This window comes from Eucyclogobius newberryi, unplaced genomic scaffold (genome assembly GCF_026437365.1).
Source record: "Eucyclogobius newberryi isolate DKJ021-1_F unplaced genomic scaffold, fEucNew1.0.hap1 SCAF_29, whole genome shotgun sequence".
NCBI lineage: Eukaryota > Metazoa > Chordata > Actinopteri > Gobiiformes > Gobiidae > Eucyclogobius > Eucyclogobius newberryi.
This window is the reverse complement of record NW_027315934.1, coordinates 798,413-815,951: the sequence shown is the minus strand read 5'-3', so window position 1 is coordinate 815,951 and position 17,539 is coordinate 798,413. Positions and strand designations below refer to the sequence as shown.

Genomic DNA, 17,539 nt, shown 5'->3' with positions numbered 1-17,539 from the left:
TACGCCTTTTGTAATCCAGGCGTTGAATCATAAGCTTGGTCATAAGAAAACCAGCTCCAGATTTTAACAGCTTTGTTTAGTTTGTATGCTTTGGTTGGCTCCTTTCAGGGGGTAAGCACAGATTTTACCCAAAGATTCTTCTTGTTTCTGCACTTTTTCAAAAGAGTAACGCTACTCTCGGGGCACTCAAGGTTCCACTGAGATTTGAACTGGGATCGCTGGATTCAAAGTGTGCTAACCATTACACCATGGAACCGCAGACTGCTCCTTGGAAGGATAACGGTCATCCAAAGCTACAAGTCTTTACATCAATCATCCCTTGCCCAAAAAATGAGAAACAAGGAGTGCAAAGAGTGCAAAGAATCTTGATGTGCAGCAATACTTTTCCCTCTCTTAATGCAAAGTGTAGCAGCAGTGAACTTGAGGGAGAAAGGTATGGGTTTGAGGGCTCTTCTTGTGGGCTTTACTGTCCTTGTAAATATTTTTCATAGACAAAAGAGGAGGCATTTCCTTCTTACTAAACAGGCCCTTTGACCAAGGAAGCCCCAGCGCTGCAATGATTTCCTGGTTTCCTTACATATTAACGTACAGTGATTACTTTGGGATTGTATTTCTTGCTTGTTCTGGCAAGGTGAGCAGTCATCCCTGGGTGGGCTCGATCCACCAACTTTTCGCCTACCAGCAGAACGCGCTAGCCGATTGCGCCACAGAGGCGAGAATTTTGACATACCCATAAAAGGGTTACCCCTCTAATTGCAATTAGAAATGAAGAAAAACTCTGGATTCAGAGCGCTAACCGCTATACCGTTGAACCACACCTTTCTACAGGATGTCCTGTTTTGAAAATAAGTATGACATTTGATCATTGGGCTATATCAAAGAGAGCAGCATTGAAGTAGGCAAACTTCTGCTTCATGGTTTCATTGTGTGGTGGTCATCACATCTGCCCTACACGCAGAAGGTCTTGGGTACAACATTCAGCAAAACCAAACATGTTACCAAACATGTTCATGCTAACAATGTTCCAACGAAAGCATGCTGTTTATGTTTTATAGATCCTTTCCAGGCCATTTATGTCCTGATCTCGCAAAATATCCAATAGACCCAGCATTCCTATTCATTGTATTTTTGAGCAAAGACTAACATTCAGGTACACCTGCCGAAACCCGGGATTGAACCAGGGACCTTCAGATCTTCAGTCTAACGCTCTCCCAACTGAGCTATTTCGGCTACTTTTTCAGCAAATTAGGCAAGGGATCAAAACGTGTGGCATAACGTAGCGAGAAAATGAACTAGTTCTGTGTGTCCTTTTTTCTTTTCTTTCGAAGAAACATAAAACAATACAGGACACGACCAGGGAGCAAAAATCGAAATAAAAAGAACATAAATAGCACTAAACATAAAATAAAAACAAAATCACATTTAAATGAAAATAGGGCTCCTACTTGGTCCAAAGTCGATCAAATTAGTGCTTATCCAAATTAAGCCTGAATGTCACTGTTTTCCATTCATCCAATGTCTAATGTCTGTTACTATGTCAGTCAAGTCTTTGATCGTTGGCGTGGTTGGTGTCGAGCATTTCTTTGTGATGGCCTTTTTCTCTACAGCCAAAAGTATGTTCCAAGGGTATCCATTTATTGTGTCCATGGCAGGAGTGTTGAGGCCCAAGTACATAGTTTTAAATTTGAGTGGGATGGCAAAGTCAAAAACAATCTGCAGTGCCCTGTGAATTTCAGTCCATTATTTTTGAGCAACAGCACAGCCCCAAAACACCTGATAGTGGTTTGCCTGCTGGGTTCTCCAGCAGTTAGCATTTCCTTGTGAATAATGGGCACTTTGACATGGTGTGGTGAAAAAAACATATTTTTCCCCTTCAGGCATGTGATTTTGTGGTCTTCCTCAGGGCTGTTCCTACATTTCCACACTCTTGGTCAGACAAAACCAGGTTCACTTCTCGTTCCCATTGGTTTAGAATATACTTAGCAGAACATCGTCCAGATTACCAATGCATTGAGATCATTTAGAAATGATTCCCCTCGCAAGTTCTGATTGATTGGCTTCAACGAAGATTACTGTCAGAGGATTATAGTGGTCATTTCTTTGTTTCATTTCTTGCTTATAATAAGTCCTATAAAAGTCCTGTCTCTCCAAGTCAAAGGATTCCTTCAACACATCAATGCTTTTCATTTGATTTTCTTTTGCAATGCGGTGAAACGTTTACGCCTTTTGTAATCCAGGTGTTGAATCATAAGCTTGGTCATAAGAAAACCAGCTCCAGATTTTAACAGCTTTGTTTAGTTTGTATGCTTTGGTTAGCTCCTTTCAGGGGGTAAGCACAGATTTTACCCAAAGATTCTTCATGTTTCTGCACTTTTTCAAAAGAGTAACGCTACTCTCGGGGCACTCAAGGTTCCACTGAGATTTGAACTGGGATCGCTGGATTCAAAGTGTGCTAACCATTACACCATGGAACCGCAGACTGCTCCTTGGAAGGATAACGGTGATCCAAAGCTACAAGTCTTTACATCAATCATCCCTTGCCCAAAAAATGAGAAACAAGGAGTGCAAACAGTGCAAACAATCTTGATGTGCAGCAATACTTTTCCCTCTCTTAATGCAAAGTGTAGCAGCAGTAAACTTGAGGGAGAAAGGTATGGGTTTGAGGGCTCTTCTTGTGGGCTTTACTGTCCTTGTAAATCTTTTTCATAGACAAAAAGTAGGCATTTCCTGTTAACTAAACAGGCCCTTTGACCAAGGAAGCCCCAGCGCCGTAATGATTTCCTGGTTTCCTTACATAATTACATACTGTGGTTACTTGTGGGATTGTATTTCTTGCTTGCTCTGGCAAGGTGAGCAGTCGTCCCTGGGTGGGCTCGAACCACCGACTTTTCGCCTACCAGCAGAACGCGCTAGCCGATTGCGCCACAGAGGCGAGAATCTTGACATACCCGTAAAAGGGTTACCCCTCTAATTGCAATTAGAAATGAAAAACTCTGGATTCAGAGCGCTAACCGCTATACCGTTGAACCACACCTTTCTACAGGATGTCCTGTTTTGAAAATAAGTATGACATTTGATCATTGGGCTATATCAAAGAGAGCAGCATTGAAGTAGGCAAACTTCTGCTTCATGGTTTCATTGTGTGGTGGTCATCACATCTGCCCTACACGCAGAAGGTCTTGGGTACAACATTCAGCAAAACCAAACATGTTACCAAACATGTTCATGCTAACAATGTTCCAACGAAAGCATGCTGTTTATGTTTTATAGATCCTTTCCTGGCCATTTATGTCCTGATCTCGCAAAATATCCAATAGACCCAGCATTCCTAATCATTGTATTTTTGAGCAAAGACTAACATTCAGGTACACCTGCCGAAACCCGGGATTGAACCAGGGACCTTTAGATCTTCAGTCTAACGCTCTCCCAACTGAGCTATTTCGGCTACTTTTTCAGCAAATTAGGCAAGGGATCGAAACGTGTGGCATAACGTAGCGAGAAAATGAACTAGTTCTGTGTGTCATTGGGCTATATCAAAGAGAGCAGCATTGAAGTAGGCAAACTTCTGCTTCATGGTTTCATTGTGTGGTGGTCATCACATCTGCCCTACACGCAGAAGGTCTTGGGTACAACATTCAGCAAAACCAAACATGTTACCAAACATGTTCATGCTAACAATGTTCCAACGAAAGCATGCTGTTTATGTTTTATAGATCCTTTCCTGGCCATTTATGTCCTGATCTCGCAAAATATCCAATAGACCCAGCATTCCTAATCATTGTATTTTTGAGCAAAGACTAACATTCAGGTACCTGCCGAAACCCGGGATTGAACCAGGGACCTTTAGATCTTCAGTCTAACGCTCTCCCAACTGAGCTATTTCGGCTACTTTTTCAGCAAATTAGGCAAGGGATCGAAACGTGTGGCATAACGTAGCGAGAAAATGAACTAGTTCTGTGTGTCCTTTTTTCTTTTCTTTCGATGAAACATAAAACAATACAGGACACGACCAGGGAGCAAAAATCGAAATAAAAAGAACATAAATAGCACTAAACATAAAATAAAAACAAAATCACATTTAAATGAAAATAGGGGTCCTACTTGGTCCAAAGTCGATCAAATTAGTGCTTATCCAAATTAAGCCTGAATGTCACTGTTTTCCATTCATCCAATGTCTAATGTCTGTTACTATGTCAGTCAAGTCTTTGATCGTTGGCGTGGTTGGTGTCGAGCATTTCTTTGTGATGGCCTTTTTCTCTACCGCCAAAAGTATGTTCCAAGGGTATCCATTTATTGTGTCCATGGCAGGAGTGTTGAGGCCCAAGTACATAGTTTTAAATTTGAGTGGGATGGCAAAGTCAAAAACAGTCTGCAGTGCCCTGTGAATTTTAGTCCATTATTTTTGAGCAACAGCACAGCCCCAAAACACCTGATAGTGGTTTGCCTGCTGGGTTCTCCAGCAGTTAGCATTTCCTTGTGAATAATGGGCACTTTGACATGGTGTGGTGAAAAAAACATATTTTTCCCCTTCAGGCATGTGATTTTGTGGTCTTCCTCAGGGCTGTTCCTACATTTCCACACTCTTGGTCAGACAAAACCAGGTTCACTTCTCGTTCCCATTGGTTTAGAATATACTTAGCAGAACGTCGTCCAGATTACCAATGCATTGAGATCATTTAGAAATGATTCCCCTCGCAAGTTCTGATTGATTGGTTTCAACGAAGATTACTGTCAGAGGATTATAGTGGTCATTTCTTTGTTTCATTTCTTGCTCATAATAAGTCCTTTAAAAGTCCTGTCTCTCCAAGTCAAAGGATTCCTTCAAAACGTCAATGCTTTTCATTTGAGTTTCTTTTGCAATGCGGTGAAACGTTTACGCCTTTTGTAATCCAGGCGTTGAATCATAAGCTTGGTCATAAGAAAACCAGCTCCAGATTTTAACAGCTTTGTTTAGTTTGTATGCTTTGGTTAGCTCCTTTCAGGGGGTAAGCACAGATTTTACCCAAAGATTCTTCATGTTTCTGCACTTTTTCAAAAGAGTAGCGCTGCTCTCGGGGCACTCAAGGTTCCACCGAGATTTGAACTCGGATCGCTGGATTCAAAGTGTGCTAACCATTACACCATGGAACCGCAGACTGCTCCTTGGAAGGATAACGGTCATCCAAAGCTACAAGTCTTTACATCAATCATCCCTTGCCCAAAAAATGAGAAACAAGGAGTGCAAAGAGTGCAAAGAATCTTGATGTGCAGCAATACTTTTCCCTCTCTTAATGCAAAGTGTAGCAGCAGTGAACTTGAGGGAGAAAGGTATGGGTTTGAGGGCTCTTCTTGTGGGCTTTACTGTCCTTGTAAATATTTTTCATAGACAAAAGAGGAGGCATTTCCTTCTTACTAAACAGGCCCTTTGACCAAGGAAGCCCCAGCGCTGCAATGATTTCCTGGTTTCCTTACATATTAACGTACAGTGATTACTTTGGGATTGTATTTCTTGCTTGTTCTGGCAAGGTGAGCAGTCATCCCTGGGTGGGCTCGATCCACCAACTTTTCGCCTACCAGCAGAACGCGCTAGCCGATTGCGCCACAGAGGCGAGAATTTTGACATACCCATAAAAGGGTTACCCCTCTAATTGCAATTAGAAATGAAGAAAAACTCTGGATTCAGAGCGCTAACCGCTATACCGTTGAACCACACCTTTCTACAGGATGTCCTGTTTTGAAAATAAGTATGACATTTGATCATTGGGCTATATCAAAGAGAGCAGCATTGAAGTAGGCAAACTTCTGCTTCATGGTTTCATTGTGTGGTGGTCATCACATCTGCCCTACACGCAGAAGGTCTTGGGTACAACATTCAGCAAAACCAAACATGTTACCAAACATGTTCATGCTAACAATGTTCCAACGAAAGCATGCTGTTTATGTTTTATAGATCCTTTCCAGGCCATTTATGTCCTGATCTCGCAAAATATCCAATAGACCCAGCATTCCTATTCATTGTATTTTTGAGCAAAGACTAACATTCAGGTACACCTGCCGAAACCCGGGATTGAACCAGGGACCTTCAGATCTTCAGTCTAACGCTCTCCCAACTGAGCTATTTCGGCTACTTTTTCAGCAAATTAGGCAAGGGATCAAAACGTGTGGCATAACGTAGCGAGAAAATGAACTAGTTCTGTGTGTCCTTTTTTCTTTTCTTTCGAAGAAACATAAAACAATACAGGACACGACCAGGGAGCAAAAATCGAAATAAAAAGAACATAAATAGCACTAAACATAAAATAAAAACAAAATCACATTTAAATGAAAATAGGGCTCCTACTTGGTCCAAAGTCGATCAAATTAGTGCTTATCCAAATTAAGCCTGAATGTCACTGTTTTCCATTCATCCAATGTCTAATGTCTGTTACTATGTCAGTCAAGTCTTTGATCGTTGGCGTGGTTGGTGTCGAGCATTTCTTTGTGATGGCCTTTTTCTCTACAGCCAAAAGTATGTTCCAAGGGTATCCATTTATTGTGTCCATGGCAGGAGTGTTGAGGCCCAAGTACATAGTTTTAAATTTGAGTGGGATGGCAAAGTCAAAAACAATCTGCAGTGCCCTGTGAATTTCAGTCCATTATTTTTGAGCAACAGCACAGCCCCAAAACACCTGATAGTGGTTTGCCTGCTGGGTTCTCCAGCAGTTAGCATTTCCTTGTGAATAATGGGCACTTTGACATGGTGTGGTGAAAAAAACATATTTTTCCCCTTCAGGCATGTGATTTTGTGGTCTTCCTCAGGGCTGTTCCTACATTTCCACACTCTTGGTCAGACAAAACCAGGTTCACTTCTCGTTCCCATTGGTTTAGAATATACTTAGCAGAACATCGTCCAGATTACCAATGCATTGAGATCATTTAGAAATGATTCCCCTCGCAAGTTCTGATTGATTGGCTTCAACGAAGATTACTGTCAGAGGATTATAGTGGTCATTTCTTTGTTTCATTTCTTGCTTATAATAAGTCCTATAAAAGTCCTGTCTCTCCAAGTCAAAGGATTCCTTCAACACATCAATGCTTTTCATTTGATTTTCTTTTGCAATGCGGTGAAACGTTTACGCCTTTTGTAATCCAGGTGTTGAATCATAAGCTTGGTCATAAGAAAACCAGCTCCAGATTTTAACAGCTTTGTTTAGTTTGTATGCTTTGGTTAGCTCCTTTCAGGGGGTAAGCACAGATTTTACCCAAAGATTCTTCATGTTTCTGCACTTTTTCAAAAGAGTAACGCTACTCTCGGGGCACTCAAGGTTCCACTGAGATTTGAACTGGGATCGCTGGATTCAAAGTGTGCTAACCATTACACCATGGAACCGCAGACTGCTCCTTGGAAGGATAACGGTGATCCAAAGCTACAAGTCTTTACATCAATCATCCCTTGCCCAAAAAATGAGAAACAAGGAGTGCAAACAGTGCAAACAATCTTGATGTGCAGCAATACTTTTCCCTCTCTTAATGCAAAGTGTAGCAGCAGTAAACTTGAGGGAGAAAGGTATGGGTTTGAGGGCTCTTCTTGTGGGCTTTACTGTCCTTGTAAATCTTTTTCATAGACAAAAAGTAGGCATTTCCTGTTAACTAAACAGGCCCTTTGACCAAGGAAGCCCCAGCGCCGTAATGATTTCCTGGTTTCCTTACATAATTACATACTGTGGTTACTTGTGGGATTGTATTTCTTGCTTGCTCTGGCAAGGTGAGCAGTCGTCCCTGGGTGGGCTCGAACCACCGACTTTTCGCCTACCAGCAGAACGCGCTAGCCGATTGCGCCACAGAGGCGAGAATCTTGACATACCCGTAAAAGGGTTACCCCTCTAATTGCAATTAGAAATGAAGAAAAACTCTGGATTCAGAGCGCTAACCGCTATACCGTTGAACCACACCTTTCTACAGGATGTCCTGTTTTGAAAATAAGTATGACATTTGATCATTGGGCTATATCAAAGAGAGCAGCATTGAAGTAGGCAAACTTCTGCTTCATGGTTTCATTGTGTGGTGGTCATCACATCTGCCCTACACGCAGAAGGTCTTGGGTACAACATTCAGCAAAACCAAACATGTTACCAAACATGTTCATGCTAACAATGTTCCAACGAAAGCATGCTGTTTATGTTTTATAGATCCTTTCCTGGCCATTTATGTCCTGATCTCGCAAAATATCCAATAGACCCAGCATTCCTAATCATTGTATTTTTGAGCAAAGACTAACATTCAGGTACACCTGCCGAAACCCGGGATTGAACCAGGGACCTTTAGATCTTCAGTCTAACGCTCTCCCAACTGAGCTATTTCGGCTACTTTTTCAGCAAATTAGGCAAGGGATCGAAACGTGTGGCATAACGTAGCGAGAAAATGAACTAGTTCTGTGTGTCATTGGGCTATATCAAAGAGAGCAGCATTGAAGTAGGCAAACTTCTGCTTCATGGTTTCATTGTGTGGTGGTCATCACATCTGCCCTACACGCAGAAGGTCTTGGGTACAACATTCAGCAAAACCAAACATGTTACCAAACATGTTCATGCTAACAATGTTCCAACGAAAGCATGCTGTTTATGTTTTATAGATCCTTTCCTGGCCATTTATGTCCTGATCTCGCAAAATATCCAATAGACCCAGCATTCCTAATCATTGTATTTTTGAGCAAAGACTAACATTCAGGTACCTGCCGAAACCCGGGATTGAACCAGGGACCTTTAGATCTTCAGTCTAACGCTCTCCCAACTGAGCTATTTCGGCTACTTTTTCAGCAAATTAGGCAAGGGATCGAAACGTGTGGCATAACGTAGCGAGAAAATGAACTAGTTCTGTGTGTCCTTTTTTCTTTTCTTTCGATGAAACATAAAACAATACAGGACACGACCAGGGAGCAAAAATCGAAATAAAAAGAACATAAATAGCACTAAACATAAAATAAAAACAAAATCACATTTAAATGAAAATAGGGGTCCTACTTGGTCCAAAGTCGATCAAATTAGTGCTTATCCAAATTAAGCCTGAATGTCACTGTTTTCCATTCATCCAATGTCTAATGTCTGTTACTATGTCAGTCAAGTCTTTGATCGTTGGCGTGGTTGGTGTCGAGCATTTCTTTGTGATGGCCTTTTTCTCTACCGCCAAAAGTATGTTCCAAGGGTATCCATTTATTGTGTCCATGGCAGGAGTGTTGAGGCCCAAGTACATAGTTTTAAATTTGAGTGGGATGGCAAAGTCAAAAACAGTCTGCAGTGCCCTGTGAATTTTAGTCCATTATTTTTGAGCAACAGCACAGCCCCAAAACACCTGATAGTGGTTTGCCTGCTGGGTTCTCCAGCAGTTAGCATTTCCTTGTGAATAATGGGCACTTTGACATGGTGTGGTGAAAAAAACATATTTTTCCCCTTCAGGCATGTGATTTTGTGGTCTTCCTCAGGGCTGTTCCTACATTTCCACACTCTTGGTCAGACAAAACCAGGTTCACTTCTCGTTCCCATTGGTTTAGAATATACTTAGCAGAACGTCGTCCAGATTACCAATGCATTGAGATCATTTAGAAATGATTCCCCTCGCAAGTTCTGATTGATTGGTTTCAACGAAGATTACTGTCAGAGGATTATAGTGGTCATTTCTTTGTTTCATTTCTTGCTCATAATAAGTCCTTTAAAAGTCCTGTCTCTCCAAGTCAAAGGATTCCTTCAAAACGTCAATGCTTTTCATTTGAGTTTCTTTTGCAATGCGGTGAAACGTTTACGCCTTTTGTAATCCAGGCGTTGAATCATAAGCTTGGTCATAAGAAAACCAGCTCCAGATTTTAACAGCTTTGTTTAGTTTGTATGCTTTGGTTAGCTCCTTTCAGGGGGTAAGCACAGATTTTACCCAAAGATTCTTCATGTTTCTGCACTTTTTCAAAAGAGTAGCGCTGCTCTCGGGGCACTCAAGGTTCCACCGAGATTTGAACTCGGATCGCTGGATTCAAAGTGTGCTAACCATTACACCATGGAACCGCAGACTGCTCCTTGGAAGGATAACGGTGATCCAAAGCTCCAAGTCTTACATCAATCATCCCTTGCCCAAAAAATGAGAAACAAGGAGTGCAAACAGTGCAAACAATCTTGATGTGCAGCAATACTTTTCCCTCTCTTAATGCAAAGTGTAGCAGCAGTAAACTTGAGGGAGAAAGGTATGGGTTTGAGGGCTCTTCTTGTGGGCTTTACTGTCCTTGTAAATCTTTTTCATAGACAAAAAGTAGGCATTTCCTTTTTACTAAACAGGCCCTAAACGAACCACCAACCTTTCGCCTACCAGCAGAACGCGCTAGCCGATCGCGCCACAGAGGCGAGAATCTTGACATACCCATAAAAGGGTTACCCCTCTAATTGCAATTAGAAATGAAGAAAAACTCTGGATTCAGAGCGCTAACCGCTATACCGTTGAACCACACCTTTCTACAGGATGTCCTGTTTTGAAAATAAGTGTGACATTTGATCATTGGGCTATATCAAAGAGAGCAGCATTGAAGTAGGCAAACTTCTGCTTCATGGTTTCATTGTGTGGTGGTCATCACATCTGCCCTACACGCAGAAGGTCTTGGGTACAACATTCAGCAAAACCAAACATGTTACCAAACATGTTCATGCTAACAATGTTCCAACGAAAGCATGCTGTTTATGTTTTATAGATCCTTTCCAGGCCATTTATGTCCTGATCTCGCAAAATATCCAATAGACCCAGCATTCCTATTCATTGTATTTTTGAGCAAAGACTAACATTCAGGTACACCTACCGAAACCCGGGATTGAACCAGGGACCTTTAGATCTTCAGTCTAACGCTCTCCCTACTGAGCTATTTCGCCTACTTTTTCAGCAAATTAGGCAAGGGAGCGAAACGTGTGGCATAACGTAGCGAGAAAATGAACTAGTTCTGTGTGTCCTTTTTTCTTTTCTTTCGATTAAACATAAAACAATACAGAACACGACCAGGGAGCAAAAATCGAAATAAAAAGAACATAAATAGTACTAAACATAAAATAAAAACAAAATCACATTTAAATGAAAATAGGGCTCCTACTTGGTCCAAAGTCGATCAAATTAGTGCTTATCCAAATTAAGCCTGAATGTCACTGTTTTCCATTCATCCAATGTCTAATGTCTGTTACTATGTCAGTCAAGTCTTTGATCGTTGGCGTGGTTGGTGTCGAGCATTTCTTTGTGATGGCCTTTTTCTCTACAGCCAAAAGTATGTTCCAAGGGTATCCATTTATTGTGTCCATGGTAGGAGTGTTGAGGCCCAAGTACATAGTTTTAAATTTGAGTGGGATGGCAAAGTCAAAAACAATCTGCAGTGCCCTGTGAATTTCAGTCCATTATTTTTGAGCAACAGCACAGCCCCAAAACACCTGATAGTGGTTTGCCTGCTGGGTTCTCCAGCAGTTAGCATTTCCTTGTGAATAATGGGCACTTTGACATGGTGTGGTGAAAAAAACATATTTTTCCCCTTCAGGCATGTGATTTTGTGGTCTTCCTCAGGGCTGTTCCTACATTTCCACACTCTTGGTCAGACAAAACCAGGTTCACTTCTCGTTCCCATTGGTTTAGAATATACTTAGCAGAACGTTGTCCAGATTACCAATGCATTGAGATCATTTAGAAATGATTCCCCTCGCAAGTTCTGATTGATTGGCTTCAACGAAGATTACTGTCAGAGGATTATAGTGGTCATTTCTTTGTTTCATTTCTTGCTTATAATAAGTCCTATAAAAGTCCTGTCTCTCCAAGTCAAAGGATTCCTTCAACACATCAATGCTTTTCATTTGATTTTCTTTTGCAATGCGGTGAAACGTTTACGCCTTTTGTAATCCAGGCGTTGAATCATAAGCTTGGTCATAAGAAAACCAGCTCCAGATTTTAACAGCTTTGTTTAGTTTGTATGCTTTGGTTAGCTCCTTTCAGGGGGTAAGCACAGATTTTACCCAAAGATTCTTCATGTTTCTGCACTTTTTCAAAAGAGTAACGCTACTCTCGGGGCACTCAAGGTTCCACTGAGATTTGAACTCGGATCGCTGGATTCAAAGTGTGCTAACCATTACACCATGGAACCGCAGACTGCTCCTTGGAAGGATAACGGTGATCCAAAGCTACAAGTCTTTACATCAATCATCCCTTGCCCAAAAAATGAGAAACAAGGAGTGCAAACAGTGCAAAGAATCTTGATGTGCAGCAATACTTTTCCCTCTCTTAATGCAAAGTGTAGCAGCAGTGAACTTGAGGGAGAAAGGTATGGGTTTGAGGGCTCTTCTTGTGGGCTTTACTGTCCTTGTAAATCTTTTTCATAGACAAAAAGTAGGCATTTCCTGTTAACTAAACAGGCCCTTTGACCAAGGAAGCCCCAGCGCCGTAATGATTTCCTGGTTTCCTTACATAATTACATACTGTGGTTACTTGGGGGATTGTATTTCTTGCTTGCTCTGGCAGGGTGAGCATTCGTCCCTGGGTGGGCTCGAACCACCAACTTTTCGCCTACCAGCAGAAGGCGCTAGCTGATTGCGCCACAGAGGCGAGAATCTTGACATACCCGTAAAAGGGTTACCCCTCTAATTGCAATTAGAAATGAAGAAAAAACTCTGGATATAGAGCGCTAACAGCTATACCGTTGAACCACACCTTTCTACAGGATGTCCTGTTTTGAAAATAAGTGTGACATTTGATCATTGGGCTATATCAAAGAGAGCAGCATTGAAGTAGGCAAACTTCTGCTTCATGGTTTCATTGTGTGGTGGTCATCACATCTGCCCTACACGCAGAAGGTCTTGGGTACAACATTCAGCAAAACCAAACATGTTACCAAACATGTTCATGCTAACAATGTTCCAACGAAAGCATGCTGTTTATGTTTTATAGATCCTTTCCAGGCCATTTATGTCCTGATCTCGCAAAATATCCAATAGACCCAGCATTCCTATTCATTGTATTTTTGAGCAAAGACTAACATTCAGGAACACCTGCCGAAACCCGGGATTGAACCAGGGACCTTTAGATCTTCAGTCTAACGCTCTCCCAACTGAGCTATTTCGGCTACTTTTTCAGCAAATTAGGCAAGGGATCGAAACGTGTGGCATAACGTAGTGAGAAAATGAACTAGTTCTGTGTGTCCTTTTTTCTTTTCTTTCGATGAAACATAAAACAATACAGGACACGACCAGGGAGCAAAAATCGAAATAAAAAGAACATAAATAGCACTAAACATAAAATAAAAACAAAATCACATTTAAATGAAAATAGGGGTCCTACTTGGTCCAAAGTCGATCAAATTAGTGCTTATCCAAATTAAGCCTGAATGTCACTGTTTTCCATTCATCCAATGTCTAATGTCTGTTACTATGTCAGTCAAGTCTTTGATCGTTGGCGTGGTTGGTGTCGAGCATTTCTTTGTGATGGCCTTTTTCTCTACAGCCAAAAGTATGTTCCAAGGGTATCCATTTATTGTGTCCATGGCAGGAGTGTTGAGGCCCAAGTACATAGTTTTAAATTTGAGTGGGATGGCAAAGTCAAAAACAATCTGCAGTGCCCTGTGAATTTCAGTCCATTATTTTTGAGCAACAGCACAGCCCCAAAACACCTGATAGTGGTTTGCCTGCTGGGTTCTCCAGCAGTTAGCATTTCCTTGTGAATAATGGGCACTTTGACATGGTGTGGTGAAAAAAACATATTTTTCCCCTTCAGTTATGTGATTTTGTGGTCTTCCTCAGGGCTGTTCCTACATTTCCACACTCTTGGTCAGACAAAACCAGGTTCACTTCTCGTTCCCATTGGTTTAGAATATACTTAGCAGAACGTTGTCCAGATTACCAATGCATTGAGATCATTTAGAAATGATTCCCCTCGCAAGTTCTGATTGATTGGCTTCAACGAAGATTACTGTCAGAGGATTATAGTGGTCATTTCTTTGTTTCATTTCTTGCTTATAATAAGTCCTATAAAAGTCCTGTCTCTCCAAGTCAAAGGATTCCTTCAACACATCAATGCTTTTCATTTGATTTTCTTTTGCAATGCGGTGAAACGTTTACGCCTTTTGTAATCCAGGCGTTGAATCATAAGCTTGGTCATAAGAAAACCAGCTCCAGATTTTAACAGCTTTGTTTAGTTTGTATGCTTTGGTTAGCTCCTTTCAGGGGGTAAGCACAGATTTTACCCAAAGATTCTTCATGTTTCTGCACTTTTTCAAAAGAGTAACGCTACTCTCAGGGCACTCAAGGTTCCACTGAGATTTGAACTCGGATCGCTGGATTCAAAGTGTGCTAACCATTACACCATGGAACCGCAGACTGCTCCTTGGAAGGATAACGGTCATCCAAAGCTACAAGTAACATCAATCATCCCTTGCCCAAAAAATGAGAAACAAGGAGTGCAAAGAGTGCAAAGAATCTTGATGTGCAGCAATACTTTTCCCTCTCTTAATGCAAAGTGTAGCAGCAGTGAACTTGAGGGAGAAAGGTATGGGTTTGAGGGCTCTTCTTGTGGGCTTTACTGTCCTTGTAAATATTTTTCATAGACAAAAGAGGAGGCATTTCCTTCTTACTAAACAGGCCCTTTGACCAAGGAAGCCCCAGCGCTGCAATGATTTCCTGGTTTCCTTACATATTAACGTACAGTGATTACTTTGGGATTGTATTTCTTGCTTGCTCTGGCAAGGTGAGCAGTCATCCCTGGGTGGGCTCGAACCACCAACTTTTCGCCTACCAGCAGAACGCGCTAGCCGATTGCGCCACAGAGGCGAGAATTTTGACATACCCATAAAAGGGTTACCCCTCTAATTGCAATTAGAAATGAAGAAAAACTCTGGATTCAGAGCGCTAACCGCTATACCGTTGAACCACACCTTTCTACAGGATGTCCTGTTTTGAAAATAAGTATGACATTTGATCATTGGGCTATATCAAAGAGAGCAGCATTGAAGTAGGCAAACTTCTGCTTCATGGTTTCATTGTGTGGTGGTCATCACATCTGCCCTACACGCAGAAGGTCTTGGGTACAACATTCAGCAAAACCAAACATGTTACCAAACATGTTCATGCTAACAATGTTCCAACGAAAGCATGCTGTTTATGTTTTATAGATCCTTTCCAGGCCATTTATGTCCTGATCTCGCAAAATATCCAATAGACCCAGCATTCCTATTCATTGTATTTTTGAGCAAAGACTAACATTCAGGTACACCTGCCGAAACCCGGGATTGAACCAGGGACCTTCAGATCTTCAGTCTAACGCTCTCCCAACTGAGCTATTTCGGCTACTTTTTCAGCAAATTAGGCAAGGGATCAAAACGTGTGGCATAACGTAGCGAGAAAATGAACTAGTTCTGTGTGTCCTTTTTTCTTTTCTTTCGAAGAAACATAAAACAATACAGGACACGACCAGGGAGCAAAAATCGAAATAAAAAGAACATAAATAGCACTAAACATAAAATAAAAACAAAATCACATTTAAATGAAAATAGGGCTCCTACTTGGTCCAAAGTCGATCAAATTAGTGCTTATCCAAATTAAGCCTGAATGTCACTGTTTTCCATTCATCCAATGTCTAATGTCTGTTACTATGTCAGTCAAGTCTTTGATCGTTGGCGTGGTTGGTGTCGAGCATTTCTTTGTGATGGCCTTTTTCTCTACAGCCAAAAGTATGTTCCAAGGGTATCCATTTATTGTGTCCATGGCAGGAGTGTTGAGGCCCAAGTACATAGTTTTAAATTTGAGTGGGATGGCAAAGTCAAAAACAATCTGCAGTGCCCTGTGAATTTCAGTCCATTATTTTTGAGCAACAGCACAGCCCCAAAACACCTGATAGTGGTTTGCCTGCTGGGTTCTCCAGCAGTTAGCATTTCCTTGTGAATAATGGGCACTTTGACATGGTGTGGTGAAAAAAACATATTTTTCCCCTTCAGGCATGTGATTTTGTGGTCTTCCTCAGGGCTGTTCCTACATTTCCACACTCTTGGTCAGACAAAACCAGGTTCACTTCTCGTTCCCATTGGTTTAGAATATACTTAGCAGAACATCGTCCAGATTACCAATGCATTGAGATCATTTAGAAATGATTCCCCTCGCAAGTTCTGATTGATTGGCTTCAACGAAGATTACTGTCAGAGGATTATAGTGGTCATTTCTTTGTTTCATTTCTTGCTTATAATAAGTCCTATAAAAGTCCTGTCTCTCCAAGTCAAAGGATTCCTTCAACACATCAATGCTTTTCATTTGATTTTCTTTTGCAATGCGGTGAAACGTTTACGCCTTTTGTAATCCAGGTGTTGAATCATAAGCTTGGTCATAAGAAAACCAGCTCCAGATTTTAACAGCTTTGTTTAGTTTGTATGCTTTGGTTAGCTCCTTTCAGGGGGTAAGCACAGATTTTACCCAAAGATTCTTCATGTTTCTGCACTTTTTCAAAAGAGTAACGCTACTCTCGGGGCACTCAAGGTTCCACTGAGATTTGAACTGGGATCGCTGGATTCAAAGTGTGCTAACCATTACACCATGGAACCGCAGACTGCTCCTTGGAAGGATAACGGTGATCCAAAGCTACAAGTCTTTACATCAATCATCCCTTGCCCAAAAAATGAGAAACAAGGAGTGCAAACAGTGCAAACAATCTTGATGTGCAGCAATACTTTTCCCTCTCTTAATGCAAAGTGTAGCAGCAGTAAACTTGAGGGAGAAAGGTATGGGTTTGAGGGCTCTTCTTGTGGGCTTTACTGTCCTTGTAAATCTTTTTCATAGACAAAAAGTAGGCATTTCCTGTTAACTAAACAGGCCCTTTGACCAAGGAAGCCCCAGCGCCGTAATGATTTCCTGGTTTCCTTACATAATTACATACTGTGGTTACTTGTGGGATTGTATTTCTTGCTTGCTCTGGCAAGGTGAGCAGTCGTCCCTGGGTGGGCTCGAACCACCGACTTTTCGCCTACCAGCAGAACGCGCTAGCCGATTGCGCCACAGAGGCGAGAATCTTGACATACCCGTAAAAGGGTTACCCCTCTAATTGCAATTAGAAATGAAGAAAAACTCTGGATTCAGAGCGCTAACCGCTATACCGTTGAACCACACCTTTCTACAGGATGTCCTGTTTTGAAAATAAGTATGACATTTGATCATTGGGCTATATCAAAGAGAGCAGCATTGAAGTAGGCAAACTTCTGCTTCATGGTTTCATTGTGTGGTGGTCATCACATCTGCCCTACACGCAGAAGGTCTTGGGTACAACATTCAGCAAAACCAAACATGTTACCAAACATGTTCATGCTAACAATGTTCCAACGAAAGCATGCTGTTTATGTTTTATAGATCCTTTCCTGGCCATTTATGTCCTGATCTCGCAAAATATCCAATAGACCCAGCATTCCTAATCATTGTATTTTTGAGCAAAGACTAACATTCAGGTACACCTGCCGAAACCCGGGATTGAACCAGGGACCTTTAGATCTTCAGTCTAACGCTCTCCCAACTGAGCTATTTCGGCTACTTTTTCAGCAAATTAGGCAAGGGATCGA

General features: G+C 41.5%; 10 non-coding genes across 10 annotated transcripts; all 10 read right to left on the bottom strand.

The window, feature by feature from the left end:
• Window positions 1–1,157: 1,157 nt before the first annotated feature.
• Window positions 1,158–1,230, bottom strand: trnaf-gaa (transfer RNA phenylalanine (anticodon GAA)). The gene has a single exon. It is a non-coding gene; the product is annotated as a tRNA-Phe (tRNA).
• Window positions 1,231–3,372: 2,142 nt separating this feature from the next.
• trnaf-gaa (transfer RNA phenylalanine (anticodon GAA)) lies at window positions 3,373–3,445 on the bottom strand. The gene has a single exon. It is a non-coding gene; the product is annotated as a tRNA-Phe (tRNA).
• Window positions 3,446–3,813: 368 nt separating this feature from the next.
• Window positions 3,814–3,886, bottom strand: trnaf-gaa (transfer RNA phenylalanine (anticodon GAA)). Its single transcript has one exon. It is a non-coding gene; the product is annotated as a tRNA-Phe (tRNA).
• Window positions 3,887–6,031: 2,145 nt separating this feature from the next.
• trnaf-gaa (transfer RNA phenylalanine (anticodon GAA)) lies at window positions 6,032–6,104 on the bottom strand. Its single transcript has one exon. It is a non-coding gene; the product is annotated as a tRNA-Phe (tRNA).
• A 2,145-nt stretch (window positions 6,105–8,249) lies between these two features.
• On the bottom strand, window positions 8,250–8,322 carry trnaf-gaa (transfer RNA phenylalanine (anticodon GAA)). Its single transcript has one exon. It is a non-coding gene; the product is annotated as a tRNA-Phe (tRNA).
• A 368-nt stretch (window positions 8,323–8,690) lies between these two features.
• On the bottom strand, window positions 8,691–8,763 carry trnaf-gaa (transfer RNA phenylalanine (anticodon GAA)). Its single transcript has one exon. It is a non-coding gene; the product is annotated as a tRNA-Phe (tRNA).
• A 2,020-nt stretch (window positions 8,764–10,783) lies between these two features.
• Window positions 10,784–10,856, bottom strand: trnaf-gaa (transfer RNA phenylalanine (anticodon GAA)). Its single transcript has one exon. It is a non-coding gene; the product is annotated as a tRNA-Phe (tRNA).
• Window positions 10,857–13,002: 2,146 nt separating this feature from the next.
• trnaf-gaa (transfer RNA phenylalanine (anticodon GAA)) lies at window positions 13,003–13,075 on the bottom strand. The gene has a single exon. It is a non-coding gene; the product is annotated as a tRNA-Phe (tRNA).
• Window positions 13,076–15,217: 2,142 nt separating this feature from the next.
• Window positions 15,218–15,290, bottom strand: trnaf-gaa (transfer RNA phenylalanine (anticodon GAA)). Its single transcript has one exon. It is a non-coding gene; the product is annotated as a tRNA-Phe (tRNA).
• A 2,145-nt stretch (window positions 15,291–17,435) lies between these two features.
• Window positions 17,436–17,508, bottom strand: trnaf-gaa (transfer RNA phenylalanine (anticodon GAA)). The gene has a single exon. It is a non-coding gene; the product is annotated as a tRNA-Phe (tRNA).
• Window positions 17,509–17,539: the final 31 nt, after the last annotated feature.